Source organism: Terrapene carolina, unplaced genomic scaffold (assembly GCF_002925995.2).
Source record: "Terrapene carolina triunguis isolate 2854851 unplaced genomic scaffold, T_m_triunguis-2.0 Scaffold132, whole genome shotgun sequence".
Lineage (NCBI taxonomy): Eukaryota > Metazoa > Chordata > Testudines > Emydidae > Terrapene > Terrapene triunguis.
The window spans coordinates 300,045-327,230 of NW_020664483.1; positions in this window are offsets into that span (position 1 = coordinate 300,045).

The window sequence follows — 27,186 nt, forward strand, 5'->3', positions numbered from 1 at the left end:
CTCTTTAAAGAAAAGAGGCTTCTATGTACCATTAAGCTCTCAGCAGAGACCTAACAGAAAAGCTCATCCTGACCTTTTATGGTCAGAAACTAGGTAACAAGGATCATTCTTTGTATTTTTAGCTGCAGCACCAGTCCAGCATTATCTTTTTCCCAGGCAGAAGGGTATGAAGCTGGCCTCTACCGCACAAAGTTGCAGTCCTGTCTAAACCTAACACAGCAGCTCCTCAGCTGGTGTGAATGATCATCATTCCATTCACATCAATGGAGCTTGATCCTCAGCTGGTGAAAAACAGCTTAGCTCCACTGAAGGTGTTAGCAGCTGGGGAGGGGACGGAACAGCTCCTACCATTACTGCTGTCCACGCAGGTGGGTCGTCTCTCCTTCTGTCCGTGCAGACGGAGGCTGGGCCTCCCACAGAGCCATGCCGCCCCAGCACTCTGCGCATCACATGGGGAGCTGTCTCTGCACCTGACTGCGCTCAGAGCTATTGTTTCAGGCTGTCTGCAGACTCAGGTAGATGCCACTGCCTTTGTTACACTCTGTTCACACAGTTTGAGTTAGCACAGCTGGAAGGGCAAGATACTGAATTGTTTATTGTCCTACAGTGAAAGCGTAGAGCCTGCAGCAGACACCACAGCCATAGAATGAACCTGCATGTGAGGGGAAGGAGGGGCCGGTGGCTAAGGTACTGGATGGGGATTCAGGAGTTCTGGGTTCACTTTCCAGTCCTACCACAGACTCCCCCTTGACTCTTTCACTCAGTAGCTCTGGGTCTCAGTTTCCCCATCTGTACAGTGGGGGTCATTATACTTCCTTTGGCACTCATCAGTGTGGACTGTAACGCTTCGGGGTGGGCACTGCCTCTTACTGTGTGCCTGGGCAGCTGGTGCTATTCGAATACAATACTCCTCAGGGAGCCTGTGAATAGAATACTACTGCCCCAGAGAAGGCTGGGCTGTCTCTGTGTAGGAAATCTACTGCCCCTCTCTGTGGAACTCGATTTCTTCCTTTGATCTTGGCCCCAGGCCCATCAGGGACTTGGCTTGCGGTTGTGCTGATCGGGCACGGGTTCTAAACAGCGTGAGCACAGCTAGAGACACAGCCCGGGTCCCGTTCAGCTGCCAGGGCTTTTCAGTGATGGCTCAGGAACAGCTATATCCTCTCTCCGTGTCAGCTGGCTTCACGTCGTTTGTTGTTCCTTGCGAAGGAAAAGCACAGCAAGATTTTCTTTGCCCTAAACAGGCTGGGTCTGCTCCAGCAGCACAATATGGCCTCAGCCTCCCCAGGCACGGGAACGCTGGGGGGCCTCCTGGCTCTTGGAGAGACCCCCCATGAGCTCTGCACTGGGGTATCTGCATTCGCCACTTCATCAGCCCTGCAGTGATGAGGAGTGGACCCACTGAGGGGATGAGAGGCTGTGCAAACAAATGCCTGGCCTGTCATCTGCTGCTGCTGCTGCTTCTTAGTGCTGGCAGGGGCGTCGCCCACCCATGGGAGCAGGGCAGCACCCACTGGGCATGGCCGGTAACAGGACTTTGGCCCCTGCTGGAGCCATCTGCCCTGCAAGGAGCTCCAGCCCCCTTGTGAATTGCAGCCCTGGCTGCAGGGGAAGCCCCTGTTTGGTGGCCTTCCCCGCCCCCCGGGGAGAGCAGCCAGTCAGCATGGCTGCAGGAGCTGGGCAGAGCTCTTCCCTCTCTCCCTCAGGAGTCCAGAGCAGGTTTGGGGCTGGGAAGGGAATAGCCCACCCCATTGTCACAGGAGGGAGCTCCCTGCCCTCCCGTCCTGTGAATATGGGTCAGTCTGATCCCTGCTCCTCCCCCCTTATCCTGCAACACCAGGCCTGGGAGGGTGGAGAAAGGACCCAATTGCAACTGCCCCCCGGCCTGAGTGTGGGGGTGAAGAAGCCCTGGAACTGCAGGAGCTGAGGTGGGGCTGAGAGTGGGGGACAGGCCTCGGTAGAGGATGCTTAGATTTCTGCCCCCCCTGGTGTTTGGCTTTCCCCACTGTGATGGTGGGGGGAGTCCCCTCCCTGCCTGTTCACTGAGGGATCCTTCTACAGGGATGCACTGGAGGAGAAGTGAGGGGCTGGGCTTCTTGTTCAGTTAGGGTGGGCTCTCCCTCCAGGTGCAGCCAGGTATCCCAACTGGCCCCTCAGGCCCACATTAACCCCTTCAGGACCTGTGTGGAGGTACACACCCCATCGCACCCTGCTTTTCAGGTTGTGAGTTGGTGGGGTGTCTTGATGAAACCTTGTTTACACATATAGCATAGATGTTCTACAAAGCGGACAGTAATCAGTTGTTCTCCATGTGCACCGAAGGTAGGACAAGATGTATTGGGCCTAATCTGCAGCAAGGGAGATTTAAACTTTCTAACTCTCAGGGTCGTTAAGCTCAGGAATAGGTGACTAAGGGAGGTTGTGGGATCCCCGTCACTGGAGGTGTATAAGAACAGGCTGGACATACACCTGTAAAAAAAAAAGAACTAGGTAACCTTCTTAATAATAACCAAAGTAACACCGAAGGCCCAAATTCAGGCCCTCTGACAGAAGCTGACTGCACAGACAGCCTTTACAAAAAACAGTACAGGCCAAACCCTGAACAAAGCTAAGCTGTGCAATTCCCTGCCAAATACGGTCATGGGCCATGACCAGAGGAGGGAGGGGAAGGAAGCCATGCGAAAGGCCTTAGCAACATGATAACCGCTCGATGATGGAAAAACATGATAACTGCTTCTTTGCAACAAACATGATAACCACTTATTAATGAAACATAATAACGGCTTATATGAAGAAATTGCTCCTAGTAAAGGCCAGCCCCTCCTATAGTCGAGCTACCTGCCACCAACCAATCATATATCACCTTTGGGCGTCCCCTATACTCTTAACCGTAACCCTGACGAGGACAACACCCCAACTGGTGCCAAGTACCACCCACGTCAAAACCACCAAGAAACCCCCCACCCAATAGGCACCCAATTCTCGTAAATAATGAGGAAGCTACCGGGAAAAAGGGACAGACCCCTACTCTTATTTTGCATAAATGATGTATTATTTGTACTATGCTTGCGGTTTGACGGAATAAAGGCAGCCTGCGTGCTGTGCTAAGGGGAGCAGTTTTCGGACTGTCACCCCAACGCGTTGGTATGTATTGCAATAAACTGGCCTCAGGCTTGAGTCTGTGAACTAAAATCAATGTGTGGGTGACTTTTTCCACGACACACCTGTCGGGAATGGTCTAGATTTACCTTGTGTTGCCTCAGCACAGGCGGAGGGACTAGATGACCTCTAGAGGTCCCTTCCAGCCCCACATTTCTATGATATGATGTACTCATATACACACCACCTTTATGGTCATGCCAACAATCACAGAAAGTGCTTTGTTTTGCAAACAACAGTATACTAGGGTATAAATCGCAAGCCATTTCACAAACAGGGCCAAACCCTGTTCTCAGTTAGACCAGACTAAAGCCACTGACAAGAGTGACGGTTCTCTGGACTTACACTGGTGTGCCGGAGAACAGAAGACTTAGGGGGGTTGTAAATGCAAAGCCCTTCCCATAAAAATGTCATCACGGTTTCCATAGTAACTAATGTACTTCAAATGGAAAAGAAAAAGAGAGAAACAGACACAAACAAAATACAGGTAGTTAACCAAGTAAGATAATTATACAGCTTTTATGGCCATTTGTCTTGGAAGATTTGCATATTGCATATTGCATTCATTTCTCTGCTACTCATGACTAATGCAATCTCCCGGCAGTACAAACTTTGTGCTATATCTCACCCTTACACAGTCTTCATACATGCTTTTAGTCATAGCAAGATAACATCTGATGAGCCAGATCCTCAGCCCGGGTATGCTCCATTGGCTTCTGAGCGGAGGATCTGAGAGTATAATTTAGCGTGTGTGTGTATCTCTGCCATTAAAATCACTAGGGGCTGGATTCTGACACTTTAAGCTCTGTTGAATAGCACATTGCTCTGCAGGCTGGCTGTAGAAGGACAAGCACCGAGAAAGCGTATTAAAAACAATAACAGAACCTGCCCACTTGCTAACCAGAGTTAACACCAGCCCTCACATGGATTCTGGCAGGAACATTCCTTCAAAAACCACCCGGGGGGAATTCTTGGAGTTACCTGTTCATCACAGCTTCAGCTCAGAATAAGGACCCAGTCGGTCCAATCCTACCCTGAGGATTGGGGCCCCCTGTGGACCAGAGGTCCCCTGGCTGTGGGCTGAATCAGAAAGAAGGCCCTGAGCCAGTGTAAAGCCAGGCTCTTTATCCAAAAACCCTTTCTTTGTCTGCTGGTCCCTGGAGAATCCCGTCTAAACTAGTATACGTGCTCCTTGCCAGGAAGGTGGCTTCTCTGGAGAGGTTACAACCTGCGTGAACTTGCCTGATCCTCCCGTGCCATTCTCCTGTTTACCCTTCCCATGGCACTACATACAACCCCGCAACAACACCTACATAACTGCATTTTAATACAATACATTCCCCAGATTTCAACACTAAGCCAATGGAACTTAACTCAATAACGTCCCTTTGGGACATGGCAGGAAATTGTCAGTCTGCCACATTGGAGGTAGGCGCCTAAATCCATTTGCCGATCTGGGCCCTCTGGGGCTTTGGAAAATTTTACCCATACTACCTAAAAAAAGACAAACTGCACTCCTCGTCCCTCCGCTGGACTCTCTCCAATTTGTCCACATCCCTTCTGTAGTGGGGGGACCAAAACTGGACACAGTACTCCAGGTGTGGCCTCACCAGTGCCGTATAGAGGGGAATAATCACTTCCCTCCATCTGCTGGCAATGCTCCTACTAATGCAGCCCAATATGCCATTGGCCTTCTTGGCAATAAGGGCACACTGCTGAGTCATATCCAGCTTCTCGTCCACTGTAATCCCCAGGTCCTTTTCTGCAGAACTGCTGCTTAGCCAGTCAGTCCCCAGCCTGTAGCGGTGCATGGGATTCTTCCATCCTAAATGCAGGACTCTGCACTTGTCCTTGTTGAACCTCATCAGGTTTCTTTTGGCCCAATCCTCCAATTTGTCTAGGTCACTCTGGACCCTATCCCTACCTTCCAGCATATCTACCTCTCCCCCCAGCTTAGTGTCATCTGCGAACTTGCTGAGGGTGCAGTTAATCCCATCATCCAGATCAGGGGTCGGCAACCTTTCAGAAGTGGTGTGCCAAGTCTTCATTTATTCACTCTGATTTAAGGTTTCACCTGCCAGTAATACATTTTAATGTTTTAAGAAGGTCTCTTTCTATAAGTCTATAGCTACACCCTTCAGGCAAAGAGACGGAGCTGGACTTTGCCACCCTCCCTCATGTTAAGTATTGCCACACTCCACATGTATTCCCACTGAAATCAAAGGGCTGCTTCCAAAGTAAGGTGCTATTCAACACGAGTCCTTAAAGAACAGCCATAAATGTTACTCTGATGCTTTTCCACTGAAAGGAAAATGACGGTGAATTGCATGTACATCACTGATTGTCTTTCTTCGCCAGCTGTGAGGAGAGTTCCGAGAAGAGGTGGGTGCTTCCTTGGCCCACTTAATTCCACCCCCAGCGCTAGGTTCATTTCCTGGGTTTAATTTTGCTGACTTTATACTCGTGCAAGGAATGGAATAAGGCTATCTGAGGGTATGTAATGTCACGTGTCTGTTTGCATAAGAAATATAGTGCATCTGGCAAGATTACTCACGCTAGTTGTAGCAGCTAATGTTTTAGGGACTCGTATGGCTCAATCAACACACATTATGCTGAAATTTCCATTTGGACAAATATGTCAGTGTTGCACATGATCATTCATTTTTTTCAATTTCTTTTTAATCCTATTGATGACACTAATGTTTTGAACAATTCCAGCCCCTTTGACGCCTCTCTAATGATGTGCTCTCTAGCTGCAGAAATGGCCCCTAAAGGCCAGTCAGGATATGTTTTTCTTCGACTTCCATTCACAAAAGGCACGCCTACTGCGGGTAGCTTTGGAAGCAGTTCATACAATTTGGACAAGTAAACCTTCAAATTAGACCTAGCAGGACAGCTTTTCAATGGAATGCATGGGTACTTTACAATGTGATTAGTGTTAATGGACTATATCTCAAAAATGGCTATATTTCATAGTGAAAATGTACCCACGTGTCTACTTTGAAGTTTTATTCCAACAGAGCAAAGGTCAGAAAGTGAAGGAGCAGAGGCGAGGAACTATTAAATCAATTACCGTTATTCAGTATTTGTATCACATTGGCGCTAAAAGGCCCCCACTGAGAAGCCAGACCCATTGTGCTGCTGCTGTATGACCAAATAGTAAGAGACAGCAGACGAAATAGACAAAACAGACAAAGAAAATATCTACAGATGAAAAACTGATAAGAGCTGGTCGGGAAATTTTCAACTAACCGTCTTTTTGCCAAAAAATGCCAATTAGTCAAAACTGAAACGGAGTGAAACAGGTTCAGTTTTGACAAAACTCCCGACTGGAAAAAATGTTGGGATTCTCCCCCCCCCCCCCCGCTCAAAATTGTCAAACTGTCTCATTTTTGACATTTTTAAAAGGAAACATTCTGGATTTTTTAGTCAAAATGACTTTTTGTTTAAACACTTTCGATTAAAAAAAAGCCTTCAAAAAAGATCAGAGGCTGAAATTAAAACTAAATGTTTTGAAATTATCAAAACAACACATTGGGATTTACCCAAATTAAATTTCTTTTTCAGTTTGTCAGTTTGCAAAAATGTTGACGTTTCGGCCCCATGTGGAACAGCTGTGGGCCAGGAAAGCCGTTGCTCCCCCAGCCCCAGGAGTGACACACAGAGATCAAGTGACCTGTCCAAGGTCCCACAGGGACTCTAGGGCAGAACTAGGAATTGAACTCAGAGTTCCTGAGTCCCACATGACTGCCTTAACCAAAAGACCATCCAAAAAACAGAGTCCTTAGCCCTCACCCAGACCTAGCATGGGCTAGCAGGCAGTCAGCACTCTCTCGATCTGGCCCATTACAGAGCGGCCGGGGAGGGGGAGAAATCAATGGAGCTTCCCTAATTTACACTAAAGGAAGTTCTGACAATTTCCTATGTGATTGGCTGCTTCCCTTTCACTGCTAGGATGCTGGGTGGAGTCAGAACCTGGTCAGCTGTAAGTGCAAATGACCAGTGAATGGCTTGTCAGCAGCCTACACGAAAGGAGTTGGTCTAAACATTGCTTGTGAAGCAGGTGCTAGCATCACAACCAGGAGCACCACTGGCTAACCAGCTCCTGTGTTGGCTTATTTCATAAGTTACTTCCCGTGATTAATTAGATAAATAAATTATGCTAAAACCTGTCTCAGTCGTGAGCGAAATGCTGAAGCAGACGCATGATTATTTTGTCTCAACCACAAGCCAAGATTTCCCTCCTGTATTTAAAAGCCAGTTCCACTGAACATATATGCATTGCAAATGCAAGGCACAACTGTGTTATATAACATGCTGATTTTGAATACCGCATGCATCCCCTTTTATTACAGATCATTGGCCATATTTCAAAAACTTTTTATTATAAGCTCAGTAAATGTCATGCTCTACAATTGTGTTCACTTGATTTTTCTTAAAATAAACATACAGCAAAACCCCAAAACCTGTAAATAGCCATTTACATAAAGAAAACGAGTTTAAATACTAAGAAAAATTAGCTTGCTTAGAGAGAGAGGCTACGGCTCATAAACCCAACATTGGATTTTTCCAGGGGGAATAGATTGTGGGAGACTAGGAGCCCATGTGGGAACACTTATTTATCTGAATGCAAAAGGAAATTGTTTCTCCATTAATGTTTCCTAATTTACATATTCAAATACCTTCTACTGTAGCATTTTACCTTCAGAAGTGTATCACCAAACCATCGGAGCAAAAACTGCATTGCAAACACGGCTGCACTTTGTATTAACCTCTGAAGAAATCATTAGGTAAGACAAAATGTTGACTTGTTCTGAAGGGAAAGCAGGCAACATTTTCAAGGAAAGATTAAGCCATAGTTTGAAACCCTGTGGATTAGATTGTCACTAGAATCACAACCCTGCATAACCAGAACTACCCCAGACGTAGCTGCAGGAAGCACGGGGGCTCAGAGACATCCTTCAAGGTAAAACTCCTTCCCGGCTTGGGATGAGAAAGTAAAAGACGGTTACTCACCGTTGTAACTGTTGTTCTTCGAGATGTGTTGCTCACATCCATTCCAGTTAGGTGTGTGCGCGCCGCGTGCACGATCGTCGGAAGATTTTTACCCTAGAAACACCCGGTGGGTCGGCTGTGGAGCCCCCTGGAGTGGTGCCGTCATGGCGCTGGATATATACCCCAGCCGACCCAGCGCCCCCTCAGTTCCTTCTTGCCGGCTACTCCGACAGTGGGGAAGGGGGGCGGGTTTGGAATGGATGTGAGCAACACATCTCGAAGAACAACAGTTACAACGGTGAGTAACCGTCTTTTCTTCTTCGAGTGCTTGCTCACATCCATTCCAGTTAGGTGACTCCCAAGCCCCACCTAGGAGGCGGGGTCGGAGTGAGACATTGCTGTGTGCAGAACCGCTGACCCGAAAGCAGCATCGTCTCTGGATTGTTGCACCAGCGCATAGTGAGTAGCGAACGTGTGGACCGATGACCACACTGCGGCTCTACAGATGTCCTGGATCGGGACTTGAGCCAGGAAGGCAGTCGAGGAGGCCTGGGCTCTCGTGGAATGAGCGGTGAGGCGTGGCGTCGGTACACCGGCCAGGTCATAGCAAGCACGAATACAGGACGTGATCCAAGAGGACAGGCACTGTGAAGAGACCGGTGAGCCCTTCATCCGGTCGGCCACGGCAACGAAGAGTTGCGTCGTCTTCCTAAATGGCTTTGTACGGTCAATGTAGAAAGCCAGGGCCCTGCAAACGTCCAAGGAATGTAAACGCTGGTCTTGACGAGTGGCGTGTGGTTTCGGATGGAAGACCGGGAGGAATATATCCTGGTTCACATGGAAAGGTGAAACCACCTTGGGAAGAAAGGCAGGGTGGGGGCGAAGCTGCACCTTGTCCTTATGGAACACCGTGTATGGGGGCTCGGACGTCAGCGCCCTGAGTTCGGAGACGCGCCGTGCTGAAGTGATGGCTACGAGGAAGGCTGTCTTCCAGGATAAGTACAGGAGTGAGCAGGTCGCCAATGGTTCAAACGGAGGCCCTGTGAGCCTGGAGAGCACGAGGTTGAGGTCCCACGCCGGAACCGGCTGTCTTTGCTGTGGGTACAGCCGATCTAAGCCCTTGAGGAATCTAACGACCATCGGGTTAGAGAAGACCGAGGACGTGAGTTCTCCTGGGTGGAAAGCCGAAATAGCGGCGAGGTGAACCCTGATTGAAGATATCGCCAAGCCTTGCTGTCTAAGGGACAGGAGATATTCTAGAATAAAAGGGATAGGTGCCTGCAAGGGAGACGTAGCTCGTTGCTCACACCAACAGGAGAACCTCTTCCACTTGGCTAAATAAGTGGTCCGCATAGAGGGCTTTCTACTTCCCAGCAGGACCTGCTGGACGGCCTGCGAGCATTGCCGCTCTGTGCGACTCAACCATGAAGCATCCACGCCGTGAGGTGGAGCGACTGCAGGTCGGGGTGACACAGCCGGCCGTGGTCCTGAGAGATGAGATCCGGACTCAAGGGGAGCGTGATCGGCCTCTGTACTGACAGCTCCAGCAGTGTGGTGTACCAGTGCTGTCTCGGCCAAGCGGGAGCGACTAGAATTACCCGTGCATGGTCCCTGCGGATCTTGAGCAGCACCCTGTGGACCAGCGGGAATGGAGGAAAGGCGTAGAACAGATGGTCTTTCCATGCTATAAGGAAGGCGTCTGACCGAGAGCCTGGGGCTCGCCCGTGTAGGGAGCAGAATGCCTGGCACTTCCTGTTGGCCCGAGATGCGAACAGGTCGATCTGGGGAAACCCCCACCTCTGGAAGACGGAATAGATGATGTCCGGGCGAATCGACCACTCGTGCGTCTGGAAGGACCTGCTGAGACGGTCCGCCAGCGTATTCTGGACTCCAGGCAGGAATGATGCCGTGAGATGTATCGAGTGGGCGATGCAGAAGTCCCACAGGCGAATGGCCTCTTGGCATAGGGGAGATGAGTGGGCTCCGCCTTGCTTGTTGATGTAAAACATGGCCGTGGTGTTGTCGGTGAGAATCAGCACGCAACGGCCCTGTAGGAAGTTGAAAAAAGCCTGATAAGCCAGGCGCACCGCCATCAGCTCTCGGACGTTGATGTGCAGGGCTAGTTGGGACGCGGACCACAGGCCTTGGGTATGGTGCTCCCCGAGGTGAGCGCCCCATCCTAGAGATGAAGCGTCCGTAACTAGGTGGAGGGAGGGCTGTGGGGCGTGAAAGGGCACTCCTGCACAGACCGCCGTGCGATCCGTCCACCAGGTGAGGGAGGCCAAGACCGAGGCCGGAACCGTGACCACCATGTTCAGGTGTCTCGATGAGGACGGTAAACCGATGACACCCAAGTCTGCAGTGGGCGAAGTTGTAGCCTGGCGTGCCTGGTTACATAGGTGCACGAGGCCATGTGGCCCAAGAGGGCAAGGCATGTCCTTATGGTGGTAATTGGAAAGGCCCTGAGTCCTTGAATGACGCTTGAGATGGTATGAAAGCGGCTGTCTGGCAGGATGGCTCGGGCACGTCTGGAGTCCAGGATTGCTCCAATGAACTCTATTCTCTGAGTTGGTACTAGAGTGGACTTCTCTCTGTTGAGTAGAATGCCCAGCTCGTGGAAAGTGTGTGTCACTATGTGGGCATGAGCCTGAACTTGGTCCCTGGTGCGGCCGCGTACCAGCCAGTCGTCCAAGTACGGGAACAGCTGTACCCCTTGTCGACGAAGGAAGGCCGCGACGACTGCCAGACACTTTGTGAACACTCTGGGAGCCGAGGACAAGCCGAAGGGAAGGACTGCGAATTGGTAGTGCACCCTGTTTACTACAAATCGCAGGAAGCGTCTGTGTGGCGGATAAATCGCTATATGGAAATAAGCGTCCTTCATGTCGAGGGCGGCGAACCAGTCTCCAGGATCCAGTGAAGGGATGATGGTCCCCAATGATACCATGCGGAACTCCAACTTTACTATGAATTTGTTGAGTCCGCGCAAGTCTAGGATGGGCCGTAGACCCCCTTTCGACTTGGGGATCAGGAAGTAGCGGGAATAAAACCCCCTGCCCCTTAGCTCCGATGGAACCTCCTCTATGGCCCCCATAGCAAGGAGCCCAAAAACCTCCTGTGTAAGGAGTTGCTCGTGAGAAGGGTCCCTGAAGAGGGACGGGGAGGGGGAGTGGGGGGGGGCGAGGAAAACTGGAGGGCGTATCCCCTCTCCGCCATGCGAAGGACCCAGCGGTCCGATGTTATAAGAGACCAAGCACGGTGGAAACGGGAGAGGCGATCCCGGAAGGGGGGAACCGAATCCTGGAAGCCGGTTGAGGTGCCGTCCTCGACCGCACCTTCAAAAGGTTTGCCTAGGCCCTGAAGGTGGCCTAGGCTGGCCCTGGTTCTGACCGGGTTGAGGACCGGTCGACCTTCGCCTACCGCCTCGACCCCGCCTCCTAGCAAAGTCCTGTCTTGGACGAGGCGGGGGAGGGTAGAACCGCTGAGGCTGGGGCCTGAAGGGTCTGCGCTGAGGCCCTGGAACATGCATCCCAAGGGAGCGCATCATTGTCCTGGAGTCCTTCAGGTTCTGGAGCCTGGAGTCCGTCTTTTCCGAAAAGAGGCCCTGGCCCTCAAACGGAAGATCCTGCAGGGTCTGCTGCAGTTCAGGTGGCAAGCCTGACACCTGGAGCCAGGAGATTCGCCGCATTGCTATCCCCGACGCCAGGGTCCTAGCGGCCGAGTCCGCTATGTCGAGGGAGGCCTGCAGGGAGGTGCGTGCCACCCGCTTGCCCTCCTCTACCAAGGCCCCGAACTCTTCCCTCGATTCCTGGGGAACCAGCTCTTTAAATTTCCCCATCGAGGACCACGAATTAAAACTGTAGCGGCTCAGGAGCGCCTGCTGGTTCGCCGCCCGCAGTTGCAGTCCGCCAGCCGAATAGACCTTGCGTCCGAACAAATCGAAGCACTTAGCGTCCTTCGATTTGGGCGCAGCAGCCTGCTGGCCATGGCGCTCCCGTGCATTAACTGATGAAACCACCAGTGAGCAAGGTTGGGGGTGAGTGTACAAGTACTCATGTTCCTTGGAGGGCACAAAGTACTTTCTCTCAACCCCTCTGGCCGTGGGTGGAATAGAGGCCGGGGTTTGCCAGATGGTGGTGGCGTTCGCCTGAATAGTGCGGATCAGCGGTAACGCCACCCTAGATGGAGCATCCGCTGAAATGATGTTCACAATGGGATCATGGACCTCCACAATCTCCTCCACCTGGAGGTCCATATTGCAAGCCATCCGGCGCAGCAGGTCCTGGTGGGCCCGAAGGTCTATAGGAGGCGGCCCAATGGCGGATGTACCCGCTACGGCCTCATCAGGCGAGGACGAGGAGGATGCCCCCGGTGGCAAGGGGTCCAATGGCTGATCCTGCTCCAGGTGTTCCTGGAGCTGGGCATCGCCTGCCCCCTGGTCCAGGGCCTCCGCCGGTGTGGGCACTGGAACCTCCATGCCCCTTGGAGGAGGGCGGGAGATGGTGGACTCTGGGACCCTGGGCTCAGAACGGCCCGAGCGGGAGGCAGATGGTGGAGCCCCTTGTGCCTGATGGTAGGCCCACGGAGTCCAGAAGGACCAATGCGCAGGTCCCTGCATAGGGTCCTCGGTCTTCTGCAGGTGGCCGACCTCCACTGCATCCGACGAGCGCGATGCCGACCTCGACGGCCACGGCGGTGCCGAGCCCGACGCCGTCGGGACCGGATGGTACGGTGCCGATTGGTGCCGGTCGTAAGGCGATCTGTCCCTGCGCGGTGCCGGAGAGCGGTGCCGGGATCTGGATCGGTGCCGGTAGTCCCTCCGGTGCCGAGATCCCGACCTGGAGCGGGACAACGATCGCGAAGAGGCGTGGTACCGGGAGCGGCCCCTCGAGCCCGAGTGGCGCTCGTACCGGTGCCGGGAGCTGCGTCTCGAGCCCGATCGGTGCCGGTCGTCGCGACGGTGCCGAGATGTTGAACGGCACTGCGAAGATGATCTGGGCCGCGAGTACGACCGGTGCCGAGGTGATATTCGGCGCCGGGACTCCGAGCGGCGTCGGGACCTGCTCCGAGACCTGGAGCGGTGCCGAGAGACTTGAGCTGGCGACGGTGGGCGCATCAGGGCAGGCTTGCCTCTGGACTGCGGCACACGTGGAGCCACCGGTGCCGGGAGTTGTGACGGTGCCGGCTCCGTGAGGGCGATCAGGTCCCTCGCCGTCGCAAAAGTCTCCGGGGTGGAAGGGAGACAAGGTTCCACCACCAGCCTTGGTGGTGAAACAGTCCGCACCGGACTCAACGGCCTCGGTGTCGGAGTCGACGGTGTGGCCGCCTGCCTTTGGCGGTCCAACTGCGGACGCGGCTCTACCCCCGGCACCGGGGGAGCCGGTATCTTCACGGCAGCAACGTCCCGCGCCTTGGTGGCCTTCTTATGGCCCGGAGAAAGGGATCGGCGCCGAGGCTCTTTAGGCGGGCGCGGTGCCGACGTCGGCCGGTGCCGAGATGTCTTTTCCGCCGCACCGGTCGGGGCCGCCGGGGCGCTGCGCACCGAGGCGCTCGGTGCCGGGACTGGGCGCGCCGAGGGAGGATCCGGGCTAAGTGCCGCCTCCATGAGGAGCTGCCGAAGCCTAAAGTCCCGCTCCTTCCTTGTCCAAGGCTTGAAGGCCTTGCAGATCTGGCACTTATCTGCTTGATGGGATTCCCCGAGGCACTTCAAGCAGGAGGTGTGCGGGTCGCTCGTGGGCATAGGCTTCGCGCAGGAGGCGCACTGCTTGAATCCAGGAGCCTTGGGCATGAGCCCGGCGAAGCGCCGAGGGGCAAAAAAGGGGGGGGGGAACGACCCTCTTAATCCCCGGTTGACAGTTTAAACTACAAAAACTAACAATAACTATCTAAAAACTTCTTAACAACTATAAACAACTCTAAACAACTATCTAGACTAATGAAAAACGAGTAAAGCTAGGGAGTGTGGAGATCAGCTATGCCGCGCTCCACAGTTCCAACGACCGTCAGGGGCGGTAAGAAGGAACTGAGGGGGCGCTGGGTCGGCTGGGGTATATATCCAGCGCCATGACGGCGCCACTCCAGGGGGCTCCACAGCCGACCCACCTTGTGTTGCTAGGGTAAAAATCTTCCGACGATCGTGCACGCGGCGCGCACACACCTAACTGGAATGGATGTGAGCAAGCACTCGAAGAAGAACTGTGGCCTTTGAAAGAATACAGTTTTTTATTTCCCTCTTAAACCTGGCCAGAAGGAACCATTGTGATCATCTAGTCTGACCTCCTGGATAACACAGGTCATAGGACTTCCAAAATAATTCCTGTTTGAACTAGAGGGTGACTTTTTAGAAAAACTTCCAAAACTGCCAGTGCTGGAGAATCCACCATGACCCTGGGTAAATTGTTCCAATGGTTAATTACCCCTCACAGTTAGAAATTTACACCTTATTTCTAGTCTGAATTTGTCTGGATTCAACTTCCAGCCATTGGGTCGTGTTACATCTTTGTCTGCTAGACTGAAGAGGCCACTGTTAAATATTTGTTCCCAGGCAGGTACTTACGGACAGTGATCAAGTCATCCCTCAACCTTCTCTTTGTTAAGATAAATAGATTGAGCTCCTTGAATTTCTCACTAGGCGTATTTTCCAATCCTTTAATCATCCTCGTAGCTCTTCTTTGAGCCCTCAACATCCTCCTTGAATTGTGGGCACCAGAACTGCACATAGCATTCCAGCAGCGCATGCCAAATCCTGGAGACACTATTTGGGTACCACTGCCAAATACAGAGGTAAAATGACTCTCTTACTTGAGAGTCGGCTGTTCAGGAATCCAAGCTGGCCATTAGCCCTTTGCTCCAGCTCAGTCGTGTGGAGCAAAAACTCTGCCCACTCCCCACCCACGTGTGCAGCATGGGAAGTAGTGGCTCCAGGGAGTCTGACTCCTCCCCAGCACGGGGAGCCCGTGCAGGGAAATAAGCTCAGGCTAGGGCCAGGTCTACACTACAAAGTTGTGTTGACCCAGCTGTGGCGCTCAGCGGTGTGAAAAATCCGCCCCCCTGAGCGATGTAGTTAAGTCGACCTAAGTCCCGGTGTAGGCAGCGCTGGGGACCTAGCAACCCTCCTCAGGGAGGAGGATTAACTACAGCGCTGGTAGCGGCCCCCCCTCCCATCACTATAGCGAGTGCCGCTGCCGCGGTTTAAGCGTAGACACAGACGAGGTGATAACGGTCTTTTCTGGCCTTCAATCTGTCAGGCGTGCGGGGGCCTAGTCTGTGTCAGAATCTAGCCAGATAAGGTTCTGTGCTGATTGTACCTTTCAACACACACATGTGAGATGTGGGCCAAGAGCCTGTCTCGCTGTTCGTTTTGGGCACTCTGCCGGAGAACTCGAGCATCTCCTCAGTACTACTAACGCAGTGGGTGCTTGAAAGTGCAACAGAAAGTTTACTGCTAAGGATCACATGGGTTTTTTTCCAAGAGGGAGCCTCAAAAGAAGCTAATTTGCTAGAGTCTTTCAAAGGCAGACACCTTATCATACCGAGCAGCGCAGTCAGTGCTGGGAAAGGAAGATAAACTTCTCCACTTTACGGAGTTCAGGCTCACTAATGAAGACCACAATGTTACTCACGAGAAGGAGTTTGCATTGATATCTAATATGTCTGACATGCACGTATCCAACAGCCACATGTAACGACTCCCCCTGTCTGAGGCCAGTGATACACCGGAAAGGTACGTGAACCTAGCTACGTCGCTTGGGGGGTGAAAAATCGACGTAGGTAACAGACCTACCCCCAGTGCAGACAGCGCTAGGTCGGTGGAAGAATTCAGCTGTCCACCGAGCTGCCGCTTCTCAGGAAGGTAGAGAACCCCTCCCATCGCCATAGTGAGAGCTACGGTGGTGCGGCTATGTCTCTGGAACAGGTTAGGTGTCGATGGGGCCTGACATACTGGTCTAGACTCCTAGGCTCCAGCCAAGCGAGGATTTGAAGCAACGTAGCTTTGTGAAGGGTGCTGCTTCTGCAATCTTTCCGTCAGGAGAAGACGACATTCATCCTTGTTTGCTTGTTTATGATGTGCAGACACTGTTCAGGATTGGGCCCTCACAATGCTAGGCACTACCCTGGGAAGTGTCTCAGAAGTACCCTTGCTACCGCCTGCCCTCATCTTACTGGCCAGGGGTCAGCTCCCTGACTCCACTAGCTACAAGCAACACATGTCCGCCCCTCTCAGCCCATGTGGGCACCGCTGTCCCTCCTGCAGGCCAGCGATAGGCACAGTCCAACCCCTGAGCCCTCCATAGGGTGACCAGATAGCAAGTGTGAAACATCAGGACAGGAGGTGGGGAGTAATAGGAGCCTATATAAGAAAAAGACCCAAAAATCGGGACTGTCCCTATAAAATCGGGACATCTGGTCACCCTAGCCCTCCAAGCAGTGCCCAGCCCCCGTGCCACGGGACACACAGCACTGCCAGACCCGCTGTTCCCCCAGCTTACGAGGCACAGCTCAGAACACAGCTCCGCTTGACGCACAGCACTTGGATTTGTTCCCAGAGAACGCACGGGTAAGATTATTGACCAGAGAGTCCCGTGGTGGCAAACAGAAAGAAAGGGTTACATATAAGCTAAAATCGTAACACGCATTCTAGAGCCTAAGCTTAACTAACAAGACGCCCTCTGGTCTGTAGTAAGGTCCTGCTTCCCCATAGCCCTTCTCACAGTATTTGTCAGGCAGGATGACTGAGACCCTCCTTTCATAAGAACAAACCTTGTTCTGGCAGCATGTGTCCCTAAATGAAGGATGCCCAGGCATCTCTCTGCACCTCTAGACCTATTAGACCAGTCCTTTGTTCTTCACTTGTAACCAGGGTTCCCAAACCCCCAGCTGTTCATCTCTTCCTGTTAACTGTTAACTTTCCTCCTAAAGTCCCCCACAATCTCTTCATTAGCATTTGACTCAGTATGGAAACAGACTTCTGTTGCAAGACACACACTACACAGTGATTGGCCAGGGAGTTAAGTGTCTCGCACCTCCTGTATGGCGGAATCTGTCTCCAGCCACGCTACTTCTGGGTGACCTGCCTTGAACTCCAAGGCTCCAATGTATTTCCAATGTATGCACATCTCCTTCCATATAACCGCACATACATGTCTCATGATGACCCGTGTGACACAGGCTTCAGCAGAGCCCTGACATGATGCTCTTTGGTGAACAGTAGATAATACCAGAGCCAGGGATCCCAACAACCCCAGTGCACCTGTGCTCTCTCTGCCAGTTAGCATCAAGAGGTCCTTGGGTCACTTATATAGGAGAGTCTGTCCCTGCCCCAGTTAGGCTCTGCACATGTATATAAGAAACAGTCCAAGTTTGAACTCACCTTATGTACCTGCTGGCAACCAGTACTATGGGGGTGGAGAACATCCTCCCCAGGCCCACAGCTCAGGAGGGCCCACCCCACCCTCTTCCCCCCAACCTGGCAGCCCAGAGTAGCTGAGAAAGTGCCGAGTGAGAAGTACTCCTCCCTAGGGACCGGGCTGGCACAGACTGCTTCTGCTCCTGAGTCACAATCTGGCTGCTGGTCTGCTCCCGGGTGACATGCTGCCGCTTTCTCAGGACGTGTGGCACAGCTACAACTGTGTGCCGAAAGGTGCAACCCAGGCTGACAGCTAGATCGTGGATGTCGATCCCAGGCCGGTGCCAAGACCCAGCCACAGAATGGTGGAGTCTGTGAATTGTCTAAGGGCTTGTTTACATGGGGAAATTGACAATCATAATTATTCTGGAATAACAGTTCAGCGCTCTCTCGCGCACGCGCATGGCATCGGCAAAGCAACATTCTATAGATGCAGTTGAAGATCCGTAAGTCATTTCAAAGCCTTCTCTGTGATGCTGTGGATATTTACACAGTTCACCGTTGAGTCCATATTTCAGGCGCTGCATTGTGATGGGTTTGATGGTCTGGATGTTCTCACCGCAGTCACACAAAGGGGAGTCCTTGATTTTCCACTTGTGTCTCAAGTAGCCTCATCTTCCATGTTTGTTCGGATAAGGTTCAATGTGGTCCAAAGTCTGTGTGGCAGGTTGAAACCAGGAGGGCGGTTTGTTGGGTCAGTGATACGACGCTTGTTTGAAAGGTGGCTGGGGTCCAGAAACTTGTCATTCCCTGGCCAGATCCAGAGACAATAGGTGGTCCATAGTGGTTTTTGTGATTTCAGGCGTTGTTGGAGTATATTGTCCATTACCTGCTGGGTAGGAAGTCCTGGGTAGTTTCCGGTGCATTTAAGTTCTCATGCTGTGGCTATATCTCAATGGACAGCTGGAGGTTCAATGTTTGCTAATACAGAAAGCCACGGTAGAGGTGTTGATTTTACAGTTCCCATGATGATTTGCATGGTCTGATTCAGCTGCCTACCCACAAGATAAGTGTGGTAGCTTTTTGTCCACCCCAGTGCACAGTATGGGGCCAAGGCTGATGCTCGTAGCACCAGGGCAGCTGAGCCCCAGCTTATTCCCGCTAACTTTTTAATAATGTTGATGTGAGTCTTTGCTTTCTGGAGGTTGTCATGAAAGGTCAGTGTGCGGTCAAGAATGACACCAAGAAGTGTTGGCTTTGGGTCATAACGCAGTTTCACCACAAAACTCGACAGAGTGTTTTGTGCAATTCTGTTGTCATGGTGGAAAGCTGAGACTACCGATTTGCTGGGATTTGGTCTCAGCCACCACTTTGGGAAGTACTCCTCCAGGATTGTAAGGTCACTTCAGGTTCTTTAAAGCTACAGGCCTGAGGTGCGAGTGCAAAATCATCAGCACATGCAAATTTCTGCGCTATTGTTTCAGGCATATCGCGCACGTAAATTCTGAAGCCTGTCGGAGCGACTACAGAACCTACAGAGCCCATTATTCAAAGTGCGCGGCTTGCTGGTTTGTTCTCCGAGGAATACGCGCACCCTTTGGCCGCTAAGCACAGCGTTCAGAAACTGGAGAATCCGCACGCAGGGGATCCCTTTGGCCAGATTCAGTAGCTATCCATCCTTCCAGACTGTGTCATTATGCGCTGACAAATCAAGGCAAACGGTACCAGTCTTGAGATTTCATTGGAATCCAACATCGAAGGAAGTTCCCATGTGGACACTCTTACTCCAGAATAGCTAGAACACTTTAAATTCACACCCTACGCCAGCCTGGAATAATTTTCCAGCCAAGCCTTAGATCGGATTGGTAAGTCTGACCACTGGTTAATATTAATAGCAGCAGTGTGATTTGAAATAGATGAGCTCTACACCTGAGACTCAGGAGAAACCTTGTGAGATCCTAACTATAGCACCAGCATCGCCCACCAGAGCCCTAACAATAAGTCACTTGAGACAACTCATCTTCCTTTGGTTTTTAATCACGCAGCTGCTGTTTGTGCTGGCAGCATAAAGTCAGAAAACAATTTGCCCGGCTGGAGTGGGCATGAAGCCAGGGAAGTCATTGAATCAAATGCAGAAAAGAAAACAATTCAGCAGCACAGCTAGCTGCCTGCAAAATATCCCTCTGGTTAAAGAAACACCTCCACATTAATTAATTTAAAACCTTTTGATGGAAACCTCCACTGATCTCTGCTCAGCCTTTGTTACACTTAAATTCTCTGTTGCACTTAACCTTTGTCCCACTGAGGCCAGTCTGCACTTGCAATTAGAACTGGTCGGAAATTGGATTTTATGTCCTGCAGGAAATTCTGATATTTCAACATTTGTTTTCATTCTGAATCGGAATGAAAGGCCAACATTCTGACATTTATCACAGAACAAAAATTCCAGAAAATTTCATTTCAATAATGTTAGAATGTTTTGTTTAGATATGTTGAAATATTATAACAAACTATAAAATCTTAAATAATTTAATATAAAATAGAATACATTAAAAATTATAACTATGATGTAGAAGTTGAAACAAAATGAGAAAATCAAAACAAAATGTTTCAACGCTTCACTGAAATCGACACACTCTTGGGAAACATTTAGATTTTGACAATACTACATTTTCCAATGGGAAACTGTTCTGCAAAACTTTATCGACCAGCTCACTTTGGGATTCAGCATCAAAGGCCAGCAAATGGCATAGCTGCACTGGAACAAGCCCATAGCCCTAATTTCTCCATTGCCCTAAGCCCTACAGAGTCATTTAGACAGCGTTGCCAGCTCTTGCCGTTTTCTCACAAGTCTTGGTGGTTTTCTTAAAGCCCCAACTTCTGGAGTCAGGTGATGACATAAGAATCTCAGCTTCCTTTTTAAAAAACTACATTTCTGTCCCTCATAGCTGTAGAGAGAAACTTGAAAACACCACCCAAGTGTATCCTAAAGGTTCAGAATCCAGTATATAGAATGACTGTTAAGACAACCTTATGCTGTTTTGTGGCCTGACCCATGGGCTGGGTTTTTTTGCACACTTGGGCTTGGCAATACCAAGGGAGTCGCAAATGCTCCTGTTCTGGTTTATGCAGGGCCATGGAGAATCAGTGTCCTAGTGCAGGCAAGGAAAAGTGCGAAGTGCACCAGGTGAGCTTCTCCCTACTTGAAACCCAGCACAAACTGCGGCTCTCCTTGCTGGGGCTTGCACCAGTGCAGTGCACTGGTTACTGGCTACCGACGGCCGAGCTGGGCTAGTCCCCAGCACAGACGTGGTGTCCTGGGGCCCACTCCCCGCAGGTAGCGCCTCCTCCTGGTTGCTCTGGGGATTAGCTCTGCCCAGGTGTTGTGCCCTCCTCTGGTGGTGTCTCTCCCGTTGTCCTCTCGTCCTGTGGCCCCTCTCACTCCAGGAACTGCAGCCACCTTTTCGTGACTCGGCCCTCGGTCACAATGTGGTTCCCCCTTCCGGGGGGCATTGTGTAACCTTGTCTTTCCTGGACCAAACCGTCCCAGGCAGTCCACTGTCCTCTGCCTGGTCTGGGCCACGTCCCAGTGGCTGGTAGAGGAATCCAGGCCCGCCCTCTGTTCCGGGTTCCAGCCAGGGGCTCTCCAGTCAGCAGCCACGGCCGGCGCTCTCTTACCTTGCTGCGTTCCCCCGAGCCTTTCCTGGCTTCCCACCCCGCTCTGAGTTTGCCAGCTTCCCTCCTCCTTCCTCCCAGGGAGCAACTGTGGCCTGCCCTCTATAGTCTTAATACCCCTCCCTCCACCCAGGGAGGGACTACAGCCTTTCCCAGCAGCCCCCTCTGTTGTCAGCGTCCTGGCTTATATAGGCCCCTTCTGCTGAGCCGGCTTCCAATCCATTCCCTGCTCCCTGGCTCCTCCTCCGGGTGCAGCCTGTGGAGTTCATTGGCCCACCTGGCCACCGTAACCCTGTCCTGTGTGGGGCAGACACCCCGTCACACGTGGTGATCACCTTCCTGCCGGCGTCTGGGCTCCCCTGAGCATGCAAAGCACCATGCGCTCTATGGCCAAGATGCCATGTGGCCTGTCACCAGGGACATAGCACCAATAGTGAGGGAGGGTTCAAATCCTGGCTCTGCTCTCTGCCTGGTGACATGACCCTCCTCCTCCCGGAATTCATGAATTAAGCATTTGCACTGGATGTATGTCACTGGACTGTATTTGCATTGGAGTTGTTGAATCAAAGGGATAAGGGGTCTCGAGTAATAAACCAGTTCTCATTGCATTGTGTGTGATCTCAGCACTCAGCAAGGCATAGTCTTGTGGTAACAGTGAAAGCTAATGTGGGGATTAAGATAAAACCTCTGGAGTGTGTGAATTGCTGCATGCTTTTATGGGCATATTTTTCATACTCTGCTCTTAATACAAAATTTAATTATTGGAAAGAAAGTTGTAATCTGTTTTACAGGAGTGGAGCTGCATTATACTGCATGGAGAGGGTTCGGAGTCATTTGAAATCTATTACGGTCAATTTTTTGCTTTCATCGTCTAGAGAGCTGGGAGGTGAAAGCGGCCAAGGCTCTTTGGAACCACGTCTTTCCCTTTGCTCTTTTATAATTTGTCACAGTCCCAGGCCTTGTTCAGAGTCCCGTAACATTCACAGTCAAAACCTGACCTTCACGGGAATCACCTACCTTTCTTCACACACAATCAAAGAAAGCTACTTGACAACCAGGACCGAAAAACTGCTATACTCTGCCATAGGGGGACAACAGTCTCACTGCTGTCTTATAAATTAGATTCCAACAGTAGAAGGGACCAATGTCATCATCTCGTCTGACCTCCTGTATGAAACAGGACACAAAACTCCCCCTGAATAATTCCTGGAGCAGGGAATAACCAAACTGGATTTTGAAATTGTCAGTGATGGAGAATCCACCACGACCCTTGGTAAATTGTCCCAGTCGTTAATTACTCTGTTAAAAATTTATACCTTATTTCCAGTCTGTATTTGTCCAGCTTCAGCTTCCAACCACTGGATCCTGTTAGACCTTCCTCTGCTAGACTAAAGAGCCCATTGTTATTAAATATTTGTTCCCCCATGTAGATACTTACAGACTGTGTTAAAGTCACCCCTTAACCTTCTCTTGCTCCCGGGCTGAGGTTACCACCACATTTAGGCCTTATCTATACACCAAAGTTGTACCCCTTTAACTATCCGGGGAAAGGGAAAGCAGTCCACGTGCGGACTCAGTTATGTCAGTCTATAGAGGCTTGCACTGGTAGAGCTACTCCCCTATGAGAAAGGGAATAAGCTATAATGGTATAAGGCATATTTATACCCTTATAACCACGTCCAGACTAGGGGCTGTGTCAATGTCAGGATTGTGGTGAAAACTCACAGCCCTAGCTGACATAGGAACACAGCACTAACAATCCGTACAGCCCGGGGGAAGGCCCCAATCCTGCAAAGCACTATCAGTACATGACAAGTCCCACTGACTTTAAGGCTTGGCTACTTCCCTGACACCAATGTGCAGAAGTGCTTTGTTGGATCAGGGCCATGAGTTCCCCCTTCTGTGCCATCGCAGGCTGCCTCTGCTGCATCCTCAGGGCATCACGCTCATTTGACACCAGTAGGCCGTACTGCCAGACCCAGGCGTTCAAAAATCAGAGACGCACAGAAATGTTGAGCTGGAAGGGACCTTGGGGGGTTGTCAAGGCCAGCCCCCGGAGCTGAGGCAGGACCAAGGAAACCCAGACCAGTCCTGGGAGGTGTTGGTCTAACCTGCTCTTAAACACCTCCAGTGACGGGGATTCCACAACCTCCCTTGGAAGCTTGTTCCAGCGCTCAGCTACCCTGGCAGTTAGAAAGTTTTTCCTAATATCTCACCTAAATCTGCCTCGGTGCAGATCGAACCCATTTCCTCTTGTCCGACCTTCCGTGGACAGAGAGAAAAGTTCTTTCCTTCTGTAATATATTCATTAGGGGCCAGATCCTCAGCTGGTGTAAATCAGCTCCACTGATGCCAATGGGCCAGAGCCTCAGCTGGTGTGCATTGGCATGGCCCGGGCCCATATTGATTCTTTAGCTATCCAGATGAAGATTCTGAATCTGCAGCTCTGCCTCTGAATACGAGCTTGGTGTAATCAAGGGCTGCAGAATCGGTCCCTTCGTTACAGTCTACTCATCAGATTCAGGCAGGAGTGAAATGGGGCTGCTTCTTTCTAATGCTCTCTGTGCAGCATGGACAGCAGGAAGGTGAACAAGGGTAAACGGTGCCACAGCTCAAAGCTGCTTTCGTTTATCAAGCTCAGTTGAACCCGCCGTGCCATGTGCTGCAGAGAAGCATGTGTTGGAATGCTGCATCGTTCTCTAAGGCCACGTTTGCAAATGATCTCAGCTCCCCTTTATTTAAACACCTAAATAATCCCAGAGGGGAGATTTCCAAAGGGACAAAGCACAGTTAGGTCCCTAAATACCTTTGAAAATCTGGCCCTCAACTCCTATGGAAAGTGAACAGGAGTTGGGCACTTAATTCCACTTTGTGCCTCGGAAAATCTCCTCCCAGGTTCTGAAGAGTGCTCCGCATCCCAAACGCCGATTGTGACACTAGGGACACATTTTGCAGAACAGCTGAGCACCCAAGGCGCTGCTGAGATCTTGTGGAAATCTGCCCCATTAATCTGACGCCTAAATGGGATCTCATCTCTTTTCAAAGCCTGGTCCAACGGGGCATGAGCCAAAGTCCACTGACCTCGGTGGAAAGATTCTTGTTGACTTCAGTGAGCTTTGGATCAGGTCCATAGCATCTCTTCCCAGAGTTTAGTGTGTCGCCACTTTCCTAACGACAGAAATGAAAAACTAACACACAAGTTGCCTCCAGCTGTAGCAGAAATAAAATACATGCAGTCCAAGGAATAATAAACGTCCCACTGTCTAATCTTCATTTACTTTAATTGAGGACTTCAAAGAGAAATAAATTTCATTAGCAGCCTCGGCATGAGAACCCGAGTCCTCTGCAGGTACGTGCTCTATTAATTCACCAGGCTATATGTCACACATAGGTGCTGGGGGGAAATCAAGTGTTTTAAATTAGTGGAAAATATTAATTTAAAGAGAAAAGAATGATAGCTAATATGTCCAAGGTTGTTTCTCAGCGAGAGGGGTTAGAAGCTGGAAATAAGTCGTTAATAACGAATGTAACTTTGTAAGAATACAATGGAATACAAGGGTAACATCTTTAAATGACTTGTCGAAAGCAAAGTTGCACGTTGTAGAAGCAAAAATTGACACCTGTGAATAGTCCAGGTCAGCTGTTCAGCTGGTGTCAATGGAGCTACAGCAGCTGGGGGCCTGGATTTATAATATGACCTTTTATTATATTCTTATCGCTGAGCGCCAGCTCTCACTGACGTTCCTCCTGCGTTATGCTGCACCGGCCGTGTAAAGCTTTGTCTAGATTAGGATTTAAGGACGTGTTTTCGATTGTATTAGCTAACTTAATGTAGCTCAATGAAATTAACACCTTCTAAAACTACTGGAGACAAAACAAACTGTACGTTAGCACAGGCTAAGCTAGTTAAGTTAAAACCTAGGCTCCCTGCTGGGCCCAGCGTAGCGGGAAATTGCTTGGTAGTACAGGGCCAGAGGGACGGCCCTACATCACACTGGCCCGGCGTCAGGTTGGGGAGGAAGCACAACTGGATGCCCTTGTGCTCTGGCTCTTCGGAGATGTTGGAACTGCCCCTTGGGGCCATTGCAGTTGAATGTAAATTGGAGCAGCCTTCAGGGCCGCTCAGGTTTATGCTACATACCAGACCCGTCTCTGGCCCAGAAATTGCTGTCATACTAGTAGGCAAAGTCTTTCACAACGATATGTTTAAGAAATGTCCTTTGGTTGCTGGGACTTGCCAGTCGGAGTTGGATCACCTCAGGCCTGAGATAGGCACAGATTAATCTGCTCGGCAGGCTACGGAACTGCCAATCAAAGCAGGCTTTCTGCTAACGCGAGCCATGATATTTGTAATACATCTGCTAAATGAAAATTAATTGGTGTTATATTGAGAGGTGCTGAACCAGCAGCATTAATGCAAATCGTTTCCTTTCTCAAACACCAAGGACAAATTAAGGTTCATGTCATTATTATGCAGTGAGATACATTTGCTTCAGATAGGCCCTAGCAAACATCCCATTTGAATATCCCTCCTCAGCGTTCAAGGGGGAGTTCTACCACTTATTTCAATGGGAGCAGAAAAATTCCCACCTAGACCATACTACATAGCACCTCCTCACCACACTGATTACTGAAATCATCTAGGCAGATCCCACATTCACACTCTGGATCCCCCTTAACCCATTTGTAATATAACTGAACCCTCCCCGATTCTCTGCACAGTACTATAAAAGTACAACATGTCTTGTACGTGCCTGGAGTTCTATTTCCTGGCTGTAGCAGAGGATGGTCTTCGTTTTTGTGAAATCCTAAAGTAGTTAGGGTGAGATTTTCATTGGCTTAATTCTGCTTCTATTGAAGTTGAGGGGAGTTTTACGGCTGATGTCAACGGGAGGAGAGTTAAGCCAATGAAAATTCCACCCACAGGGACCTAGAGAATTTTGGAACATTCTTCAGAAATTCCATGGCACAAAACAAGAGAATTAAGGCCATTCTTTGATATTCAAATCAAGGATCGGCATAGTTGCCCATTCCAAGCAGGAGAACACAGTCCTGACGTCCCGTAGTCCATGGCAATAAGCAGCAATGTGATCTTAAAATAAAAAGTAATTGATTTTCACCTTTAGGACCAGCTCCTCCATTGGTGTAAATTGGCACACCTCATCACGTCAGATACCCACCAGTACACACCAGCTGAGGATCTGGCCCGTAGACTTCCCCTGCTAATGAGTGAAGGGTGAGTAAGTGTCAACAAACTGACGCTTGAACGTTTTGTTTTTTGTAGGGTTTTCTTGAGATCATTTGCAATATATTGTGCAGCTAGAACTCTCCCTTGAACCCAGTGGGTAAAACTCTAAAAAGCACCTTAGCGACTGAGGCTCTGTCTACACTACAGACCTTACAGTGACACAGCTGCAGCTGCACCGCTATAAGGTTTCCCCGTGTAGACGCTTTATGCTGACAGGAGAGAGCTCTCCCATCGTCATAATTAAACCACCCCAATGAGCAGTGGGAGAGCGTCTCCTGCCGACATAGGGCTGTCCACACCAACGCTGGTGTCGGGGAAATTTATGTTGGTCAGGTGGGTGTTTTTTCACACCCCTGACTGACAAAAGTTTTACCAACAAAAGCTCTACTGTAGACAGAGCCTTAGGAGTAAAAGTCCCATTTTCAAAAGTGACTCAGGCACTCAATAGTCTAAGGGCTGGTCTGCACTGAAAACTTACATCGGCATCGCTACATCTCTCAGGGGTGTGAAATCCACACCCCGAGAGACACAGCTATGCTGATCTAACCCCCAGTGTAGACAGCACTAGGCTTAAGTAGACCTACCTACCTACCTACCACCTCTCAAGGAGATGGATTAACTTCAGCGCCGGGAGAACCCCCCAGTGTCTACAGGGCACAGCTGTAGTGGGTTTAGTATAGACGTAGTCTGGCTCATTCAAAGTCAGTGGAACTCAGACTCCTAAGTCAGGCTGGTTGAAAAGTTTCCACCAAAACCATTTTTG